Genomic DNA, 22,610 nt, shown 5'->3' on the forward strand with positions numbered 1-22,610 from the left:
GCTGCACTGAAGAGCAGTGAGGAGGACCGTCGCTGTGCGAGCTCCCGCACTCGTGCACGCCGCCGCCCGTTCGCCCGGAGATCATTGAACGGGATAAAACATTCCCGTTCGTTGATCTCTGCCCCCCAGCAATGATCGGCTGCTTCTATGTACATTCTTGTACATTATAAATAACTCATTAAAGAGACACTGAAGCGAGACTAAATCTCGCTACAGCTCTCATATATAGCAGGGGCACGTGTGCCCCTGCTAAAACGCCGCTATCCCGCGGCTAAACGGGGGTCCCTTCACCCCCAACCCACCCCCCGCAAAAGTTGGTCGCAAAGTTGGTCGTGGACTTTGCTTCCTGGAGGGAGGGCTAACGGCTGCAGCCCTGCCTCCAGTCGCGTCTATCAGACGCGCATCGCCACCTCTCCCCCGCCCCTCTCAGTGAAGGAAGACTGAGAGGGGCGGGGGAGAGGCGGAGATACGCGCTGACAGACGCGCGTGGGGCAGGGCTGCGGCGGTTAGCCCTGCCCCAATGCGGAAGCGCTCCCCCGCATTACGAAGGGGATTTGGGGGGACAGGGACTCCCGTTAAGCCGCGGGATAGCGGCGTTTTAGCAGGGGCACACGTGCCTCTGCTATATATGAGGTCTGAAGCGAGATCTATTCTCGCTTCAGACTCTCTTTAACTCCCACACTCCCCAATTGTTACCATTTTTTTTGTAATAAAAAAAAAAAGATTATAATTAAAAAAAAAACAACATAATTAGTTACCTTAGGGACTGAACTCTTTAAATATTTATATCAAGAGGGTATAACACTGTTACTTTATAAACTATGGGCTTGTAATTAGGGATGGACGCAAAACTGAAAAAATGCACCTTTATTTGCAAATAAAATATTGGCGCCAAACATTGTGATAGGGACATAATTTAAACGGTGTAATAACCGGGACAAATGGGCAAATAAGTTACATGGATTTTAATTACAGTAGCATGCATTTTTTTAAAACTATAATGGCCGAAAACTGAAAAATAATGATTTTTTTTTTCCAAATGTGTTCCTTGTCACGGACGGTTGCGGGGCCGCAGGCGCGTCCTGTAACCGCCCGTGAAGAAAAAGCGATCGCACTCGATTCCCTGCATCGATTGCGCTTCAGATCGATATAATCTGGGTTGATTGTGTAGGAGGTCTGCAGTCTTTTCTCAGCAGAGAGAGAGCACCAGCCCAAATGCTGGATGGCTCTTTTGATATGCTAATGAGCCTGAGCCTAATCTGCCCTGGAGAGTCCCTGGCTTCAAGCTGTGCTGATGGCCCATCCATCAGGTATAAGGTGACAAGCACCATGGCAGAAGCAATCTAGTTGGGGGAAAAACCAGACCCGCTGGCTCCCTCCCAGCAGGGGAGGTGACACCTAGCTGGCTGCCCCAAACTTCAAAGAGCCTTTGCCTGGGAATAACCTGAGTCTCATAGCATATCCATAACTTCCCAGATCTGTCATATTTCTGGGGTTCCTGAGATGGCAGCTTCGCCAAACCTGGGGGAAGTGTAGCATGAGCCCCGGTGCTGGTTCTGAGGAAGTTTCAGAACATTCTGAGGTAAGGACTGCCAGTTAGGCAGTTTGAAAGTGCCCTGATGATACCACAGGGGTCCCACCCCTCATGTCTGGTATCAGGGCGCTGGGTAAATCGAGACAGACCTGAAAATGTTAATAAATCTGCCCTGACCTGTACGGTTCTGTGAGATAGAGCCCATATATGGGTAGATATGATTTCTAGTCCCCAGGACAAGGGGAGGGCTCATCTCATCTTCTAAGGGGGTGTGTGGCTCCCCGCCCTCACTCCCTCCTACTGAATCAGGGGCATAAGAATGGCAGAGGACCCAAACTCAGTGTCCTCCACCCTGAAAACATCTTGAACTCATCGGTGCCAGCTTGAGGATATGCTGGCATCCACCTGGTCTGAACTCTGAACTTTGATTGAAACCCAGAACTCTGTTTTTCCCACAAAAAGGACATCTTTCCAGGAACTAAGTATTTTTCTCCCTTCTTTTATTTTTTATACTGGCTATTACTGTTTTAATAATTGTTGATTTTAATAATTGTCTGTATATTATATTAATTATTTATATTGTGTGAATAAACGACTTTCTCCAAGTCATTCACTGTCCGCTACCCTGCTTATCAGCACACACAGAACTGATCCCGGGTCTCTGAAGATACGCTACTGTTTGTTTGTTGTTGGCTAGACAGAATACCGTGTGTTTAACCGTTTTATTCGCAGGACTAGTCAGTCAGTTAGTGGGCTCCACGGTCCCATGGTAACCGCGGTGGTGGCAGTTTACTCTGAACCAGTGGGTGAAGTTGTAATCACCCGTGTCTCACAGGCTCCCTTCTGAGTTGTCTGCGGCTAATTCTTAACGGTTCCTGCGCATTGACTGCGACCAGAGTTCGCACGATCTGTGCGCTGGCACCGTTTAGAAGGCTAAGTGCGGTCAGCCACTAGGGCTCCTGTGACAGTGTTAGGCAGCAGTTGGGATCTGTGTTGTGCTGAAAGTATCTAAGATAGCGCTAGCGCTGCGCTATCAAGAAACGAACTAATTCGTTGGTGTAGCTGGAAGGCAATATATTTTTTATATATACAGAGAGACTGTGTAGCCAGTACCCCTCCCCAAAAGTTTTATTTTATTTGGCATGGAAATGTCCGGGAATTACCAGAACATGTACCTGTCGGACCTGCAAAATCTTTGCTAAGCGAGAGGCATTGACGTCAGCCGCAGGAAACAACAGGACCTGATAGCAGACTTGTCCAGATGGGATACCCAGCAACTGCGGGAGCCGGGAGTGTCCGCGGAGGTGGATACCAGCCCATCTGACAATCGAGGGGAACCAGAGGCTGAAGATCCTAGGCGTACAGAGGTTGAGCATCCTGCGGGCCCTGTTGCAACAGTTACGCCAGAGACTGTCAGTATGGACCCCAATCCCAGAGTTTCTGAAAGCACTCGGCTGGATCCGGCCAGTACTGGACTGTCCATGGGTGCTGACCCGGTAATGCAGCAGGCATTACAAAAGCTGATGGAGACTGACCTGGACAAGTACCTGCAGTACATGGCGGAGCAAAAGCGAGAGGCACGAGAGGAACGGGAGCGCCAATCTGCAGAACGCAAAGCTGCTGCTGCTGAACGCCACGCGGAGAGGGATGCCGCAGAGGCGCGGGAGAGACGACAGCATGAGCTCAACATGGCAAAGGTTCAACAGGCCAGCCGGAGTTCACCGCCCAGCCTCCCTGCTGAAGGAGCTGCAGCACCCGTAAGTGCAAAATTTAAATTTGCTAATATTGAAAAAGACACAGACATTGACTTGTTTTTGCGGTCTTTTGAAAAAGCATGCCGTCAGTATCGTCTGTCCCAAGACCAGTGGGCCAGACATCTGACACCTTTGCTGCGCTACAAAGCGCTTGATGCCTTTGCAGAATTGCCTGCGGAGAAGGATAATGATTATGCAGCTATAAAAGACGCTATCATTACTAAGTACCAGCTGACGCCAGAAGCCTATCGGAAAAAGTTCAGGGCCTGGCAGAAAAAGTCTTCTGATTCGTACCGAGATGTGGTCAGCAGCTTGCTCACCACACTCCGCCAGTGGACTCGAGGCCTCACCAAAGGGTCTTATGATGTCCTGGAGGACTTGATAGTCCTGGAACAATTTCTGAACATTTGCCCTGCTGATGTACGACAATTTGTGTTGGAGCGCAAGCCTGCGTCAGCCACTGTCGCTGCAGACCTTGCTGAGACTTTTGCAACTACCCGGGTGGCTGATACCCGCAGAACTGTCCCATCCAGCTGGAGAGGAGGTCAGCCCAATACCTCGGCAGACCCTCCTGCCCCTGTGAGCCGTCAACCACAGAGGCCATCCAGCACAGCTTCTGCACCCAGGCCTGCAGCGCCTGGAGAGGCCACCTGTCACTACTGCCGCCAGCCCGGACACATGAAATTCGACTGCCCGGAGCGGAGACAGACACCACCAGCACCTGGATCATCTGCATCACCTGTACCTCACCCACAGCAGAGGCAACCCGCCAGCGAACCACAGCCTGGATCATCAGATTTTGTCCTGTTTGCCCGCGGAAAGGAAATCCGCGACCGAACCGACCAGCAGCAACTTGTTAGAGTGAACGGCAAAGTTGTCACCGGATTCCGAGACACCGGAGCTGACATGACGTTAGTTCACTCACACCTTGTGCCAAAGGAGAGCATCAGCTCCAGCCGATCCCTTGCCCTTACTGGAGTAGAGGGCACCCTTTTTCACATAGCCCACGCAAGAGTGAAGCTGGATTGGGGAGTAGGAGGAATCCAAGAAAGGGTTGTTGGGGTTATGAAGGATCTCCCAGTCCCTGTGTTTGTTGCTGGGGACTGATTTGGGCAAGCTTGTGTCCTACTATGAACCTGCCCCGACCGCCTTGTCGCTCACGGAAGGAGACGGACTCTCCACCCACCACCAGGTACTTTATACACTTGGGGGAGCACCAGGGGGAGGTGGGTTGAATGTGCCCAGTTCAAGGGTACCAGGTTCAATAGTGCCTGCTTCAAAGGCACCTGAGTTTGATGTACAGACTGTCTGTTGTGATGATGCTGTAACTGTACCTGAGTTTACTGTACAACCTGTCTGTAATGAAAAAATGTCTATACCTGTCAATGTCATTACTGCATGCAATGATGATTTGAGTAATGTCCGTCTGTGCCATTCTGACAGTGTACCTGTGCTAGCAGTACCGCGCAGCTGCACTGCTCAGAACCCGAGCTCAGAACAGGTGGAGGGGGTTCCGGCCTCCTCCCCCTCCTCTGACCGCAGGGATGAGACCTTTCAGCCGCTGCCCTCGTGTGACATGAGCCAGTTGGCTGAAACTGACAGCGCCGTATTCTCAGCCGCACTACAAAGTGACCCAAGCCTGGAGGTGCTCAGGCAGCAAGCCGCTGAGCCCCTCGCAGACGGGGCCGCTTTCAAGGTGTACTGGGAAGGTGGGAGACTGTACAGTAAGTCTGTACAGCCCCCTACAGGTCGTCCCACGCGAATACCAAATGGCTTGTGGTCCCGAGTGCGTTCAGGGGACATGTGCTGAAATCCGCACATGGTAATCCTCTGACAGGGCACTCAGGGGTCCGCAAGACACTTGCCGGTATTCGGAAACAGTTTTATTGGCCCCGGATGAACAGGGATGTAGCAAACTACTGCAGAGCATGTGCCGTCTGTCAGGAGCTGGGAAGGTCCAGGGATTCCCGCGGGGTTCCCTTAGGTCCACAGCCACTTAGCAGGGGAACCCTGCGTGGGCTGGCTGTTGACCTAACCAACCCACTGCCCGTTGTCAGCAGTCCCGGCAGACACCACGTCCGACTGCAGTGGCGCAAACGCCCTGTCCAGAACGGTCCATGTCGGGTCAACCCTGAGGGTAGCATACCGCGACCGGTCCAGGGGAACCGAGCCACAGGCTCCAATAGGTTTTCCCGCCACACCGGCAACCCGAGACCAGTCAGCCAGGTTGGCCGACACGCAGCGGGCAGCCGACCCCAGAACGCCAACGGGGAACTAGATCAGATCTCGCAGGTTAGCGGCAACGACACACATCTTGCTGATGAATGTCTATCTGCCTTCTCCCCAGGGGGGGGCTGTCACAGACGGTTGCGGGGCCACAGGCGCGTCCTGTAACCGCCCGTGAAGAAAAAGCGATCGCACTCGATTCCCTGCATCGATTGCGCTTCAGATCGATAGAATCTGGGTTGATTGTGTAGGAGGTCTGCAGTCTTTTCTCAGCAGAGAGAGAGCACCAGCCCAAATGCTGGATGGCTCTTTTGATATGCTAATGAGCCTGAGCCTAATCTGCCCCGGAGAGTCCCTGGCTTCAAGCTGTGCTGATGGCCCATCCATCAGGTATAAGGTGACAAGCACCATGGCAGAAGCAATCTAGTTGGGGGAAAAACCAGACCCGCTGGCTCCCTCCCAGCAGGGGAGGTGACACCTAGCTGGCTGCCTGAAACTTCAAAGAGCCTTTGCCTGGGAATAACCTGAGTCTCAGAGCATATCCATAACTTCCCAGACCTGTCATATTTCTGGGGTTCCTGAGATGGCAGCTTCGCCAAACGTGGGGGAAGTGTAGCATGAGCCCCGGTGCTGGGTCTGAGGAAGTTTCAGAACATTCTGAGGTAAGGACTGCCAGTTAGGCAGTTTGAAAGTGCCCTGATGATACCACAGGGGTCCCACCCCTCATGTCTGGTATCAGGGCGCTGGGTAAATCGAGACAGACCTGAAAATGTTAATAAATCTGCCCTGACCTGTACGGTTCTGTGAGATAGAGCCCATATATGGGTAGATATGATTTCTAGTCCCCAGGACAAGGGGAGGGCTCATCTCATCTTCTAAGGGGGTGTGTGGCTCCCCGCCCTCACTCCCTCCTACTAAATCAGGGGCATAAGAATGGCAGAGGACCCAAACTCAGTGTCCTCCACCCTGAAAACATCTTGAACTCATCGGTGCCAGCTTGAGGATATGCTGGCATCCACCTGGTCTGAACTCTGAACTTTGATTGAAATCCAGAACTCTGTTTTTCCCACAAAAAGGACATCTTCCCAGGAACTAAGTATTTTTCTCCCTTCTTTTATTTTTTATACTGGCTATTACTGTTTTAATAATTGTTGATTTTAATAATTGTCTGTATATATTAATTATTTATATTGTGTGAATAAACGACTTTCTCCAAGTCATTCACTGTCCGCTACCCTGCTTATCAGCACACACAGAACTGATCCCGGGTCTCTGAAGATACGCTACTGTTTGTTTGTTGTTGGCTAGACAGAATACCGTGTGTTTAACCGTTTTATTCGCAGGACTAGTCAGTCAGTTAGTGGGCTCCACGGTCCCATGGTAACCGCGGTGGTGGCAGTTTACTCTGAACCAGTGGGTGAAGTTGTAATCACCCGTGTCTCACAGGCTCCCTTCTGAGTTGTCTGCGGCTAATTCTTAACGGTTCCTGCGCATTGACTGCGACCAGAGTTCGCACGATCTGTGCGCTGGCACCGTTTAGAAGGCTAAGTGCGGTCAGCCACTAGGGCTCCTGTGACATTCCTATTTTCCCATTAAAACACATTTAGAATAAAATAATTCTTGGCATAATGTCCCACCTAAAGAAAGCCTAATTGGTGACGAAAAAAACAAGATATAGTTCATTTCATTGCGATAAGTAATGGAAAAGTTATAGACGAATGAATGGAAGGAGCGCTGAAAGGTGAAAATTGCTCGGATGCTGAAGGGATAAAACCCCTCAGTTGTGAAGTGGTTAAAAGTTTAGCAGATGGTTTTATTACCCTACTTTCGAGAGCAATCAAAAGCTTTCATCAGCAGGGAGGGTGGGGAAATAGGACACTGTTCTTCAAAGAGTTTAAATAACTCACAGATGCTACCTTCACACCTGCCCCTGCACAAATAAATGCAGCTAGAAGGGGAGAGGAAGAACATGGCAGCTCCTATAGCTATAAGAAACCAGGAGAAACTGCAGGGAAAAAAAGTGGCACTCGGTTACCTCTAACTCTGTAAAAAGTTCAGGTTCTGCCCTGGCAATTCTGCCAGAGCCAGAAAATAGCATACATACTGTAGCTTAGAAGTTTCTGGTGTTGAGGAAGTATTTAGATATTAAGGTCTTTTTGAATATATTAACCTCCTTAGCGGTAACCCCGTGTGTGACACGGGGTAAGCCGCCGGAGGGTGCCGCTCAGGCCCTGCTGGGCCGATTTACTTAATTTTTGTTTTTGCTGGACGCAGCTAGCACTTTGCTAGCCGCGCCAGCACCCCGATCACCGCCGCCGCGCGCCCGATCGCCGCTATCCGGTGCGGCGCGCGGCCCCCTCCCCCCCAGACCCCGAGCGCTGCCTGGCCAATCAGTGCCAGGCAGCGCCGAGGGGTGGATCGGGTCTCCCAATGACGTCCCGACGTCGCTGACGTCGGTGACGTCATTCCGCCCCGTCGCCATGGCGACGGGGGAAGCCCTCCAGGAAATTCCGTTCTTTGAACGGGATTTCCTGATCGCCTATCGCCGGAGGCGATCGGCGGGGCTGGGGGGATGCCGCTGAGCAGCGGCTATCATGTAGCGAGCCCTCGGCTCGCTACATGATTTTAAAAAAAAATAATTAAAAAAAAACTGCTGCGCTGCCCCCTGGCGGTATTTTTCATACCGCCAAGGGGGTTAAGAAGATCCAGTCATTCTTTCCTACAAACCGAGTAATTTTCTCCAGGGATTCCTGCTTGAAACTTCTCACTTTCAGAAAGCATTAACCTAACACCAGTCTTTATGTGTCCCCTGAGATTTGTTTTCTTACTAAGAAGAGAGATGAATGGAAGTCTATCTTTTCTGCCAACAGAAGTGGGAGAATTGATTTTATATTCTGAAGCTGCTGAATATTTGATATTAGGCAGTCCTTCTGCGAATTCGACAGTCTTAGGGCTGGTGCACACCAAAAACTGCTAGCAGATCCGCAAACGCTAGAGGTTTTTGAAGCAGATTTTCAGCGCAATTCTAGGCATGTTTAGAGAGGTTTTCTAAACATGCCTAGCATTTTTTGGAGCATTTTTGTGTAACAGATTTTATATTTTGTTACAGTAAAGTTGTAACTGCACAGCTTCTGTAACAAAAACGCTTGGAAAAACCGCTCTGATCTGGCGTTTTTCAGAGCAGTTTTCCACTTTCCTATACATTACATTGAGGCAGAAACGACAGAAATCTAAAAAATGCTGCTGGACCCGAGTTTGCGTTTGGGGGAAAAACTAACCGCTCTGGTGTGCCCCAGTCCATTGACTAACATTAGCCAAGCGGTTTTCCATCCGCAAGCGTTTTAAAAATCGCTCAAAACCGCTCTTGGTGCGCACCAGCCCTCACTGATACCAAGTAGTCTATCACAGCAATCTGAGAAAACTCTAGAATGTAGCCGTTCCTCAGTACTGAGACAACCCAATTACTCGAGACTGCTTCTGTCCAAAGCAAAAGCCACAATCCTGGCTCCCACCTGCACAGATTTTAGATTGAACTTTTTTTATTCATTTAAAATCCCAGATGAATGATGTATGATCACAGTGGAATCCATCTAGCTGTACACGCTGGAGAGCGGAATGGACTCGAGTGTGATTGTTTTTCATTAAACTGGGATTTTAAATGAATATTTTTACATGCGCCACAGTAAGATGGCATTACTATTTACATTTTGCTTGTGATGAAGTAGTCCTTTCAGCCATGAAAGGCACATCAGGATTTTCCACTATTGTACATGAAGCCGTGACACACCATTATATGTTGTTATAATTGTATCTGCCAGTGGTGTTGTGATGTAAATATAAACAAAAGATACTTTTACGAAAGCACATTAACTCTTTTCCTTTCCTTTTGACAATCCAATTAGCATAGGTAACATTTCAACTCTTGCTGTACTGACTTGACACCTCAGGCAAAGCACCCTATACCACCCCCCTCCCCCAACACACACACACTCTCTCTCTCTCTCTCTCTCTCTCTCTCTCTCTCCTACTTCTACCACCGCCACACATACACTAATATACTACTGTATCTCAGCTCTGCTCTGACCCAGTCCACCTGACCACTCTCTTGTTGATGACCCAGCCTTGTTGACTTCTGATCTTTAGTCCTGCTACTGACCACTATTCCGACCTTGCCTCTTTGCCGTCTGCTTCAGCATGCAAGTCTAATCTAAGCTTCTAGTAGTGGTTTTAAGGTAGCCATACATCTAGGGATGATGGGCAGATTCGACCAAGAAACAAATCTCTCTCTTATAGAATCTGATAAGAGAGAGATCTTTCAACTGCCCATACACTGCAGGCCAATTCCTGATCAATTTCAGCATGAAATCAATCAACAATCGGCCTTGTGATGCCGCATCCGTCTGCCCGACGCTGTTCCCTAATGATAAATGTCCCCCCGGTGCCCAGTGCAAGGTATACATTACCTGTCTGCGACCTCCGCTTGTCCCCAGCTGGCTTGCGGGATACCTCCTCTGCATACACATGCGCCCCATGTGTTTTCCTAGTAAGGGCATGCGTGTGACATCAGACGTCATACACACACACCCTTACTAAGAAACCACGTGGGGTACGCATGTATGGAGCAAACATTGCCCCCAAAGCCAGCAGAGGGACGAGGGGAGGCCACGGGCAGATAATGTATACCTTGCACTGGGCACCGGGGGGACATTTATCATTAGGGGGAACAGGGTCGTGGGTTTCGTCGCGGAATTGCACGCCGTTCCTGCTGCACACCCGATCGAGCAAGTCGGCCCAACATTTTGCAGCATGCTTGAACGACAATGCGACCTATTTTCATCCCAAAATTGGTTGCATTGTCAGCCGGGCATGCACTTTGTGGCACCAATTTTCATCCAATTCGAATATAATAATGGAATCGGATGGTCAATCTGCTGCCAAGTCGCCTGATATATGGCCACTTTTACTGTTGCTATTAAGTTATCAGCTTCATACTCTTCTGGGTAATTTATGAATTGCAAGGGGGGCAAGCCTGGACACTATGATCCTGGAGTCCTTGGCAGCAAAGAATCTGGTGGGCTCTAGGGCTACTGGGTCATCATCTCTTGAAGGGTGCTCTAGGGAAAACAGCTGTCTAAGGGCCTATGTCCACTAAGGTGTCACGTCCGTTTCCAAATCGGACGCGGAACTTGTGTTGGTGGGAAGCCACAGCCGAATCGCTATTGCCGTGCCATGCATGGCTATAAGGATTTTGCCGAAAAAAGTTTTGTGTACACCGCTACAACCTACCAATCCCTGCGGCAGTGCACGACCAGGTCAGCAAAGCCCACGTGAAGATACAAAAGCAGAAGGTCCGCACCTTTCCAGGATTCCAATTCTTTATTTAGGACATATCCAATGTTACAAACATACAGGCATACAGGCATCAAGGAGCTGACATGTTTTGAGCTGCACTAGCTCTTAATCATAGCCGATCAAACAATGGTAGAAGCCCCCATAAATGGGGGGACATCCGTGCACCTGTTCCTCCAAACTCCACCCAGAGGAAGGGTAGGATGGTCATTAAAGTGCAAAGGGGAGGTAAATTTCCTCCCAACCAACTGGTGCAAGGATAAATATATACAACAGAAAAATTAAAAACTCAATAACATTATGCATCCAACATATAACAATAACACACTACAGATCCTCAGGGTGAGTATTCGGGGGGATACACAGAGTAGAGAGTGCCACAAAAATGGGGAAAAGAACTCAAAACAAGTTTTAGGTAATAAGCGCCAGGTCCCTCCTGGCGTTTAAGCCCTGTGGGAGCTTAGTACCCAAACAATGTATCCACATGGCTTCCCCCTTCAAAAGTTTTTTAAAAAGATCACTCCCCCTCTTAGTGGGCATAACTTTTTCAATCCCCTGAAACGAAAATCCCTTCATGTCCCCACCATGTACGTCCCTGAAATGTTTAGCCACATTTGAAATATTCAGGGTAGCCCATCCTGCACCCAGATAGTGCTCGGCTATCCGCTGCCTCACATGCCTCGTAGAACAACCCACATACTGTAAAGAGCAAAGACTGCAGGTCACAAGATAAATAACATATCTGGGGCCGCAATTAATAAATTGCTTAATACTGAAATGACGGCTATTTGAGGCAGAGACAGCCGTCTTCGATCTCTGGTGCACATGGCAATACCTGCATGTGGGAGTACCACACTTGAAAGACCCCACCACTGAAAACCAAGTCTCTGGGATGGTCTCAGAATCATACAGACTGGGGGAAAGAATTTGCCCTAGGGTCGGAGCCCGTCTGCTAGAGAATCTGACTCCATTTTTAAGAATCGGTGAAAGGCCTGCATCTCCTTCCAATATTGGCAGATATTTGGTAATTATGTTGATTACCTTTTTGTATTCCCCTGAATGAGTGGTTACAAAGGTAGGCCTATACTGACCGTGTTCACGATGTCTAGAGGTTTGCAACAATTCCAGTTGGGATTTGTCTGTGGCCCTGGATCTCCCCCTTTTAATGGACCATGAGGGATAACCCCGGGCCCTCAGACGTCTCTCAACAACATCCAATTCACAATGCAGATTGGCCTCATCAGAGCAATTACGCCTTGCCCTGATGAACTCACCAAAAGGAATTCCGCGTATTGTGTGTGCTGGATGGCAACTGTCTGCTCTTAGGATAGTGTTGTCACTCCACGGTTTCCTATATGTGCTTGTGTTTACAACCCCAGTAACTGCATTACCTCTCAAAGTAATATCCAGGTAGCTGATAGAGGTCATGTTAGCTGAATATGTGAATTGAAGATTGAGATTGTTTGTATTAAAGTAATCAACCAAGCACCCTGCACTCGAAGGGTCACCTTTCCAGACAACCAAAAGGTCCTCGATGTACCTCCCATACCACACAACATCCTCCAGTAGACGGCAGGCTCCCCCAAAAACATGGCATTCCTCCCACCACCCCATATACAAGTTTGCAAGGGGTGGTGAGAATTTGCCGCCCATGGGGGCTCCTCACCTCTGGAGGAAAAACCTGCCGTCAAACATGAAGTAGTTGTGGGCTAGGAGGTACTCGATGGCCACGAGGATGAACGTTTGGAGATCAGCAGAGTACTCTGAATACCTGGTGAGGTGAAACTTGAGTGCCCTTAATGCCAGGTTGTGCGGGATACAGGAATACAGGGACTTAACGTTCCTGTATTTGTACTGACATTAGATTACACACAGCTGCAGTCTATTTAGTCATTAGCACTCATCAGGCAATGTCTATGGGCAACTGACTGCACTCAGACCAAAGGGGCTAAATAATTACGCACACCCCACTTTGCAGTTATTTATTTGTAAAAAATGTTTGGACTTGTATGATTTTCGTTCCACTTCTCACGTGTACACCACTTTGTATTGGTCTTCCATGTGGAATTCCAATAACATTGATTCATGTTTGTGGCAGTAATGTGACAAAATGTGGAAATATTCAAGGGGGCCGAATACTTTTGCAAACCACTGTAATTCCTTTTTTTTGTACAGCGATTTTCTCCTGTTGGACTCAAAGCGCTTGTGAGGCAGCCACTAGAGCGCACTCAGTAGGCAGTAGCAGAGTTAGGGAGTCTCGCCCAAAGAACTCCTTACTGAATAGGTGCTGGCTTACTGAATTAGGAAGAGCCGAGTTTTGAACCCAGGACTCCTACCCTAGTAAACCAGAATATAATAGAACCTTGGTTATAGTAAACCTGATGTTTTGGCCCATGCAGTATTCTGTATCCAGCTATAGTGGAAAGTGGGTAGGAGCATGCGTTGTATGTCAGTCAGAGACCCATGAGCTGTGGTCGGTAGGCTGGCTGGCAGCCACTTGTAGCCTGCTCGCCATTTGCACTCTAATCTAGGTTTATTACCTCAAAAGCAGCAACGGATGAGACCTATGCTTCCTTTGTAATCTGCTGCCTGATTACTGAGGTAATTGCCTGTCATGTATGACTTGCTAGTGCATGGCTGCAATGATACAGTATCATAGAAATGTGGACAGAGGAGCACACTATCAGTATTGTACCTACATTAACTCGTGAGACATATGTTTCCTGGGCAAGCATTTGCGTGATTATTACATACAAACTTCTGCGCATTGAGCACTGTGCATTTTGAATTAGCTGAGGCCTGAGCAACACTGTAGAGTGCTTTTCAATCTGTTTTTGTTTTTAAAAGCACACTCCCATTGACTTGCATTAAATTTCCAATAAAATTATGGCAAAATTTCTTTTTTCAAAAATTTGCAATTGCTGCAATTTTGCCGTGATTTTACATGATTTATTTTAAAAACAGATCGCAAAGCACTCTGCAGTGTGGCTCAGCTCTAGACACTCTCTGTGCTCACTTGCTGAATCATTGAAAAGAAAAAATGACTGCCAATTATTGACTGAATTAAGATACAGTTCTATAGTATACTTTATATGTTTTGAGTATGACAACTTCTGATATAGTAAACTACTCTTCCCTGTCCCTTGGAGTTTACTATAAAGGGATTATACTGTGGCAGTTGCCTGGCAGTCTTGCTGATCTCTTTAGCTGCAGGAAGGCCTAGTTCACACTACAAATCGCAAGCGCTAAGTGCTTTTGTGAGCGATTTTTTTAAGCAATTACAGGCTTTCTTGTGCAATTATGTTTTTTGAGAGCGATTTTGTAAGCATTTTTGTTTTGTGATTTGCTATTTTCTGTGTGCAGATAAGCAGGAAGGGCAACAATTTACTGGTCGATCGTTTTTTTCCGTTCGATTTTCCAATCGTTTTTCTGAACGATTTCTGTTCACTTCTATGAAAAAAATGTTCTAAAAAACGATCAAAATCAGATCGGACCTGTCGGAAATTATCTATCAAGCCATCTATCTGCCGAAAAACCTCATGGAGTATTCAGCATAAACTGCTAGTAGAAACAATTGCTAATAATTGTTTCTAGTGACAGTTATTTAAAATTGAATGAGGCCCCTTTCACACTACAGCATTTAATTGTGTTACCCGCTTTTACCGCAGAGTAACGCTAAACTAATGAAAGTCTATGGGACATTTCATATCTGCTGCAATGCGATGGGCTGGAAGTATTGCATCTGACACGAACACATCAGCGTGTTATGGGTCTACATCCACGGTGATGAGCTGTGACCGGAAGTCATGCAAGTCAATGACGCCGCAGATATTTTAAACTATTTTGCGGTGCACATAAGCTTATTTTTTCAATACACTTCCTTGCGATTGGTATTTCCGCCACAGGAAGTGAGCGCTAGAGAGCCTCACTTATAGTTTGGTTTGCAGCCAAAAATGACATTACTGCGTTCAACGTAGGTGTATACGAAGCTTCAGTTTAGCGTTGTGATGCGATATGATCATTCCTTCGCACGGCAACTAAAACGCAGGCTTTTAAAGAGACTCCGTAACAAAAATTGCATCCTGTTTTTTATTATCCTACAAGTTCCAAAAGCTATTCTAATGTGTTCTGGCTTACTGCAGCACTTTCTGCTATCACAGTCTCTGTAATAAATCAATGTATCTTTCCCCTGTCAGACTTGTCGGCCTGTGTCTGGAAGGCTGCCAAGTTCTTCAATGTTGTGGTTCTGCTATGAACTCCCCCTTCCAGGCCCCTCTATGCACACTGCCTGTGTATTATTTAGATTAGGGCAGGTTCTCTCTTCTCTCTTATCTTTTACAAGCTGGATAAATCGACCTCTGAGCTGGCTGGGCTTTCACATACTGAGGAAATTCAGACAAGGGCAAAGCTGTTTGCAGGAAGAAAAGAGCAGCCTGAAACTTCAGTGCATGAGAGATGCAGGGGGAAAGAAACACACAAATGATCTCTTGAGATTCAAAAGGAAGGGTGTATACAGCCTGCTTGTGTATGGATGTATTTTCTATGTGTGGACATACTGTACATCAACCTACTTCCTGTTTTGGTGGCCATTTTGTTTGTTTATAAACAAACTTTTTAGAACTGTTTTTAACCACTTTTAATGCGGCGGGGAGCGGCGAAATTGTGACAGAGGGTAATAGGAGATGTCCCCTAACGCACTGGTATGTTTACTTTTGTGTGATTTTAACAATACAGATTCTCTTTAATGTGAAACCGACCTAAGGGATAACAATGAATACTGAGCACAGAAGTTATGAATAGCCCACTCTATAACACCGTTACCATTATTACAACAAGAGATACAGTAATATGAAAGTAGCAGTGTCAGGTTGGAGCAAATTGGTCCCCCTACCCCTGGGCCCCATGCCAGTCACTATGTCGATTGCTGTGTGCCTCCATGCCTGTAAACATATTTCTGAGGCCATTTTATGTTTTAAGATGGAATCAATGTAATGCTCATTTACATCTTTATTCATTACCCACCTTTAAAGTACCCCTGAATTTGGGAAAAAAATACTGAATGAAGACCATGGTGAGCTAGATTACCTTTGCATCAGTCTTGATGCTGCTTGTTGTCCTTGGGGTTCCTCCCGTTTCTTTACCTCTTTCCAGAAGGTCCTCAGAGTGGCAGAGAACAATTCTGAACAGCGTATGCGAAGTGAAAGAAAGGACTTGTAGACGAGCACTTGCTTTGGCTGTGCATGCTCGGTTTGGAACTGCGCTGTGCAGTTCTGAATCGCGCGGTGCTATTTGGGGGAACTTCCTGGAAAATGATATGACTGGAGGATCCCATCAAATACTTAAAGGAGCGGGGATGGAGAACTCCAAGGACAACAAGCAGTGCCAGGAGACTCAGTAAAAGGTAAACTAGCCCAACATGGGCTTCATTCATTTTTTTTGCCCCAGTTCAGCGCTACCAAAAAGCACACCTAAATTGGTCAAAAAAGATTTGTTTTCATATGAAAATGTTTTTTTTTTTTTTTTTTAATCAGGTGTAAAAAACAAATTTGCTTCTATGCATTTCTATATGCTTTCATGCGCAATAAAAGAGTAGACATTCACTTGCATTGATGTGCGCTTTACAGCTCAACGCACAGAAATGCATGCAACACTACGTTTTTGTAATTCAGCTCAGTGCATAGATGTGAACCAGGCACATTCAATTACATGGGAAAATCAATACCTTGCTAAATGCACATGGCAATGCATTGTGCAAAGTGCACAGAAACGGCCCTGATGTGAACAAGGCCTTAGTCTATCATGTCCCTTGGCATTCTTAGGGTCCCCTCGGTTATACTGCTGCCCACTCTGAAAGAGCTGTGACATGCGCAGACCCATCCATGCGCCTTCTCAGTTAGGCTCCTTTGTCGAGAGTGATCAGCGTTTGTGTGGTTCTCAAAAGAAGGAGCATGATCGAGGAGGCATGCGCAGTACATGCATACCCCATGCATACCACAAAGAATCTATAAGCAAAACACTTAGTTTTAAAATCCAAATCACACTGGTCTTTTCTATTATCATTAGTTTCCCTTCATATTAACACTTCAAAAGAAGAAATATATCAATCTAGATCAGGAATGTTAAACTGAAATACAAAGTGGGCCAATGTTGAATACTGGGACCAAGTTGCGGGCCAACCTCAGTGTCTTGTGGCCACCTCACTCCCTTATACAGTTCCCTGGTGTCTGGTGGCCCCCTCCATCCCTTGTATTGTTCCCTGGTGTCTAGTGGCCCTCTTCCCTCCCCTATACAGTTCCCTGGTGTCTAATGCCCCTTCGCTATACAGTTCCCTGGTGTCTAGTGTCCCCTCTATACAGTTCCCTGGTGTCTAGTGATCCCCTCCTCTATACAGTTTCCTGTTGTCTAGTGGTCCCCCTCACACCCCTAAACAGTTCACTTGGATCTAGTTAACCCTTCCCCCTTATACAATGCCCTGGTGTGTCTAGTGACCACTCTTCCTCCCCTATACAGTTCCTGGGTGCTTAGTGCTTTCCCCCTCCCTCCCCCATATGGCTCCCCTGGTGATCTTGGGCTTCACCCTCACTATAGTTTGCCTGGTGGTCTAGAGTGGGCCAAATATAATGCAAAGTGGTGAAACCACTTGCAGGCCAAATTTTATGGTTCGTGACATGTATGATCTAGAGCAGGTATGGGCAAACTCTGCCTTCCAGCTGTTACGGAACTGCAAGTCCAACAATGCATTTGCCTTTCTGAGTCATGACTGTGGCTGTCAGACTTCTGCAATGCATTGTGGGACTTGTAGTTCTAAGTGTAATGGACTACAGTACTAAGGAAATCACTGAAACGACCATTTCAAAATCTTTAGAATAAAATAAGAAAGGCTTTTCCATGATGTACACGATCATTATCTTTTTATCTGAATTATTATACGCTTTTTTTATGGAGGTAAAACTTTACAGGTTATAGAGCAGGAACTCGTGATGATACATTTACAGCTGGAGGGCCAAGTTTGCCCATGCCTGATCTAGAGCATCACATTTCCAGTGACCAAATACATATACTGGCGCTAGACTACCACCCAATGGGAATCCTTATAGACAAATGGCCACTTTCTGCTTGTGGCAAACTCACTAGATTTTGTCATGACCACTAATATGAAAGAAATAGTGGCCCTAGGGGGAAACACTAACATTGCACACCAGTACCCTGGGGGCTCAGTGCTTGCTTTGGCTACTACCTTCGCTCCCACTTCACTAAACCTATTTGGTTGGTGGCTTGTATCACTATCTTGCTGAGTCCCTTATTTCTTACAAATGTAAATGCCCGCTTGTCTATGTGGATTCCTGTTAGGTCCTCTAAAGATTTATTTACATAGGTTTGTAATTCAGTGATGAAAGAGGGACAAATCAGGAAGAAAAAGAGATCATTTGGAGCTCAAAAAGGGACTGTCCTTCTGAAAACAGGCAGTTAGGAATGGGAGCTATAAATAGCTTGATTTAAAAATAGTGCAAAAACTGTTACAGAATGTGAAAACCAATGACCTGGAGATTTTAACATGCTGGAGGAAATGTGTATGTAAATGTATCATCACGAGTTCCTGCTCTACTTAACCTGTAAAGTTTTACCTCCATAAAAATAGTGTATATTCAAATAATTCAGGTAAAAAAATTATGATCGTGTGCGTCACGGAAAGCCTTTCTCATTTAAAGATTTTGAAATTGTCGTTTCAGTGATTTCCTTTAGTACTGTAGTCCATTACACTTCCATACATCGCCCCCTACTGAGTCCTGGTCACAGGCTATAGGAGAGAAGTGAGAAATAACAAGCAACGAATATTGCCAATTCCATGCAGCAGCCTGCCAGCATCACATGAGCAGGAGAGCAGTCATCATCATCACCAGAGCAGAACCACACGCAACATTCTAGGGACTACATTATGGTACCTCCCTGCTGGACGTCTCACAGCGCGGACGCTTCTCGGGATCTAGATCCGGCACTGGTGCCGAATTTCTCGCGGTGTGAATGGTGGCTTTTCTTGTCAATCAGAAAGGGCGGGTGGGTCAGTGCTGCAGCTGCGCTTCCGGTTGCTTGGCAGAGTGTGTGTGTTTGATAGAGTGAGGGAGGTGGAGCTGCAGCAGCACGGGGAGAGCTGAGAGGGAACCCCGGACACACAGGCCAGCCACTTATCAGATCATATAGGGGAGCCTCGTCAGAGGACAGCACTCTACAGCCATTGAGCCAGGTGAGGGAGAATGGAGCCTTCTCACAGCAAGGGCTGTAGCGCTGTGTGTGAATGGAGAAGCTGGGAGAGGAATTGTGCGGCAGCAGCAGGCTGGGGTGGCTGAGAGATGGGGGGCTGCAGTGCATGAGCACCGGGTGGGAGAGGCTGGGTTGCTGCCTGACATCACTGCAGGCTTGCATGAGCTCATACTATGTCTGCACGGGGCATCTCCCATAGACTGCTGTGCAGCTGCTGCTGCTGCAGGGTGTGTGATGCTACATAGGCTGCGGGTGTGTGAGGCAGCCGCCTGCTTGTGCCTTCATGTGCTGCAGCTGTGGCTTGCAGGGGAGACGGCGACCTGATTGATATGGCTCGTCATTTGTGCTACACCACTAATAACTGTTTCAATATACTTCCCTCCTAATTAGCTGGTCTACAAGGCCAAACATAATAAAATTTACCTTACGATAAATGTATTGTAAGAGTACGAGCATGGGTGTTTGTGTAATAATGGTGTATGTGTGTAGTGTGTGTGTGTGTATATATGTGTGTATATATATATATATATATATATATATATATATATATATATATATATATATATATATATATATATATATATATATATATATATATATATATATATATATATATATATATTTTCACATTCACACATTTAGTAGTGTATGTTGATGAATGTGGTATATGGTTACTTTACGCCTGTCCTAATTTTCCTTCTTTCTGTTCTCTGCTCTCCCCTGTGTCCTACATGCATCTTAATGAAGGAGGAGCTTTGGTATGTAACATGGTTCTGTGGATATTATTTTGGCATAAATTATTCATTTAATCCCTGCTGTTCCTGCCTTGTGTACACTGTAAGGTGCCTGGGGTGGGGGTACAGCCTGCATCATGGAACAGGGCAGATTGCTAGGAGTGCTTTTAACACTGTAAATAGATATGCATATGGTTCAGTCTATGCTTCTGCTTAGGTCTCAGTTACATTAGGCATCCATATCCTTCTCATTTCCATCTTTAATGCATAATAGTCAAATGCTGTTCAAGTGAATCTCTGATCATTAGACGCAGTAAATAGATTTACAAATGTATCACAAATTAATAATTGTGGTGGTTTTATTCAGTGTAAAGTGTATTTTGGTTGCTCGGATGATCTCGGTATTGATTATAAGTCACAGGAAGTTTCTGATTGCAGTGAAGACCTCTTTCTGTTCTGATCTTTTTTTCACACAAACATTATTCCAGGATGAAAGGCATACCTCCAAGTGGAAGTTTTGTAAAGGTCTGGCTTCAGAGCATGTTCTGTGTAGAGAGACGGGAAGGGTGTGTTTTATGGATTCTTGGTATGTTGTTAACTCTGTGTGAACTACTGATTGGTAAAAGGGTGTGGGTGGTTACGTAGGTTAACTTAACCCTATACCGTTTTGTCTTGCTAACCTTCAAGAATTTGTGCTGAGTTTCCAGATAGACCGTTGATAAGGTGCTAACTGATAGTATGTTCTTGCATTCTGTGCTGCAAGCTGTGTAGTGTTTTTTTTTTTTTTTTCTTCTGCCTTCAGTGAAAGGAAAAGTCTGAATATAAACTTGAAAAAGATACATCTATCCAGGCACATAATATAACAGGAATATAAGCTGTGGAGTCGGTACAAAAATCATCCAACTCAGACTCCTAAGTTTATGAAACCACCAATTGCAACTCTGATTCCAGGTACCCAAAATGGCTCAGACTCCTAAGTCTAATACCGGTACTTACCAGGGCTGTGTATTTGGTACAAAAAAATCATTTGACTCCTGACTCCTCAGTTTATGAAACCACTGACTCCAGCCCCAGGTACCCAAAATTGCCCCAACACAGGCTCGACAGCTCTGCTTGTGTTCTAATTTACCAGGTAGCAATTGAAAAGAATATCAGATCTATCAGTCTATGCATCAGGTATTCTCAAAGTTCACTTGTAATTTGACTTGGCAAAGGCACAGGCATTTTAAAAATGTAGTTTTCAATAGAGAGAAGGATTCTTAACAATTATATTTACAGGTAATAATTACTTCAGTTAAACTCAGCCGGTATTTATGAGATGAGTTCTGCGTAAATATACATTTGTTCCATGGATTCACAATTACCTGCTCTTGATTTCTAATCCTACCCAGTTAGTCCTGTGATTACACTGTACAGTGAAACACATTACACCTTATGATTTCTAGCTGGATAGCCTGTTTTGCCTGCCTGCTTAGGGGGGGCATTGCGGTCATGGCCATTGAGAGTTGACACAGCCTGAGAAAATGCTGAACTGGAAAGAAATGAACATTGCTAGACCGGCTATTATGCAGTATTGTGGAGTTGTCTGGCTAATGGAAGGTAAAGAAATGACTTTCAGTCACAGAAATAGTGCAAAATCCGCTTGGTCATATATGTGGTCAATTTTCGGCACTAGTCTACTTTAGGGGACCCAGCAGGAAACCTCATGGGGAAATTTCACTAATGTGGTTGGGTGGATGGCACCCCCTGGAACTGCTAGGTTTCAGTAAACTGCACCCATGCTATTTGGTGATTGGAGAACGGTTTCCTGCTGGGTCCCCTTAACTAGACTAGTGCCCAGTTTTGTGGACAGTTTGATCGCGGTCATCAAATTTGTAAGTTTGTCATTTGATTTCAGTTTGCCAGTAAACTCCAGATCATGGTAGGATGGGTTGGGTTATTAGTCAAGTGTGGTGGTCTTTGGAGGCAAGTCATGTGGGTGATGAGTATTGGGGGGGCTCTGACTACTTAGCTTTGTACTAAATTATATATAAATATATTTTTTTTAATTTTTTTTTTTTTGCGCCTTACAAATTAACAAACATGGGTACATGATACAGAGTTAGACAACTTAAATGATGCAGTGGATAACAAGGTGTTTGCCAGTGTCTATACGGTCTTCTCTGCTATCTCTGCCATAAAGCATCATAGAGTGTATGTACAGTCACATACCCACGCTGTAGTCCTTGTGTGCTCCCCCTCCACAACACAATAACGACAAATATAGATGGAAAAATACAAATTGGATAGAATGGTGAACTTGTACTGGATCCCCTATTGGGCTAAGGTCACCCACTGCTACGGCCCAATCTATTTACGAACCTCTTAGAGGAAGGTTAGTCTTACATACTTTGTAAAATAGTTTCTTAGTTTACTTCAAACTGATACCCTGCTAACTTCCTCTTAAGCCCAATCTACACGATACGATTCTTTGTGTGATTCGATTACGATTCTATTTACGATCCGATTAAATCCGACATGTCCGATCGGAATTAAATTCGATTTGCCATTGCAAAACAATGGCAAGTCGATTTGAATCGGACGCCGATCGGACATGTTGGATTTAATTGTATCGTAATTGAATTGCACAAAGAATCGTATCGTGTAGATGGGGCTTTAGGCTAGGTCCACACTGTGCCTGATGCACATTGGTGCATTCACAGCATATATTGAGTAGATACAATGTTCCCTGACACAGTTCTCATCGACTTATTC

General features: G+C 46.1%; 1 protein-coding gene across 2 annotated transcripts in view; it reads left to right on the forward strand.

Moving 5' to 3' along the window:
• CORO1C (coronin 1C) overlaps positions 1 to 22,610 on the forward strand; it is a 124,177-nt gene that overhangs the window by 29,483 nt on the left and 72,084 nt on the right. The window contains exon 1 of one of the 2 annotated variants that reach the window (XM_068239610.1): positions 18,944 to 19,105. The exons of the other annotated variant lie outside the window; for it this stretch is intronic. The gene's annotated coding sequence lies outside the window, so the exon portion shown is untranslated. Of the gene's footprint in view, positions 1 to 18,943; positions 19,106 to 22,610 lie in introns of those variants that run through there. 2 annotated transcript variants of the gene reach the window in all.

The sequence above is a fragment of the Hyperolius riggenbachi genome, chromosome 1 (assembly GCF_040937935.1).
Source record: "Hyperolius riggenbachi isolate aHypRig1 chromosome 1, aHypRig1.pri, whole genome shotgun sequence".
In the NCBI taxonomy this organism is placed as follows: Eukaryota; Metazoa; Chordata; class Amphibia; order Anura; family Hyperoliidae; genus Hyperolius; species Hyperolius riggenbachi.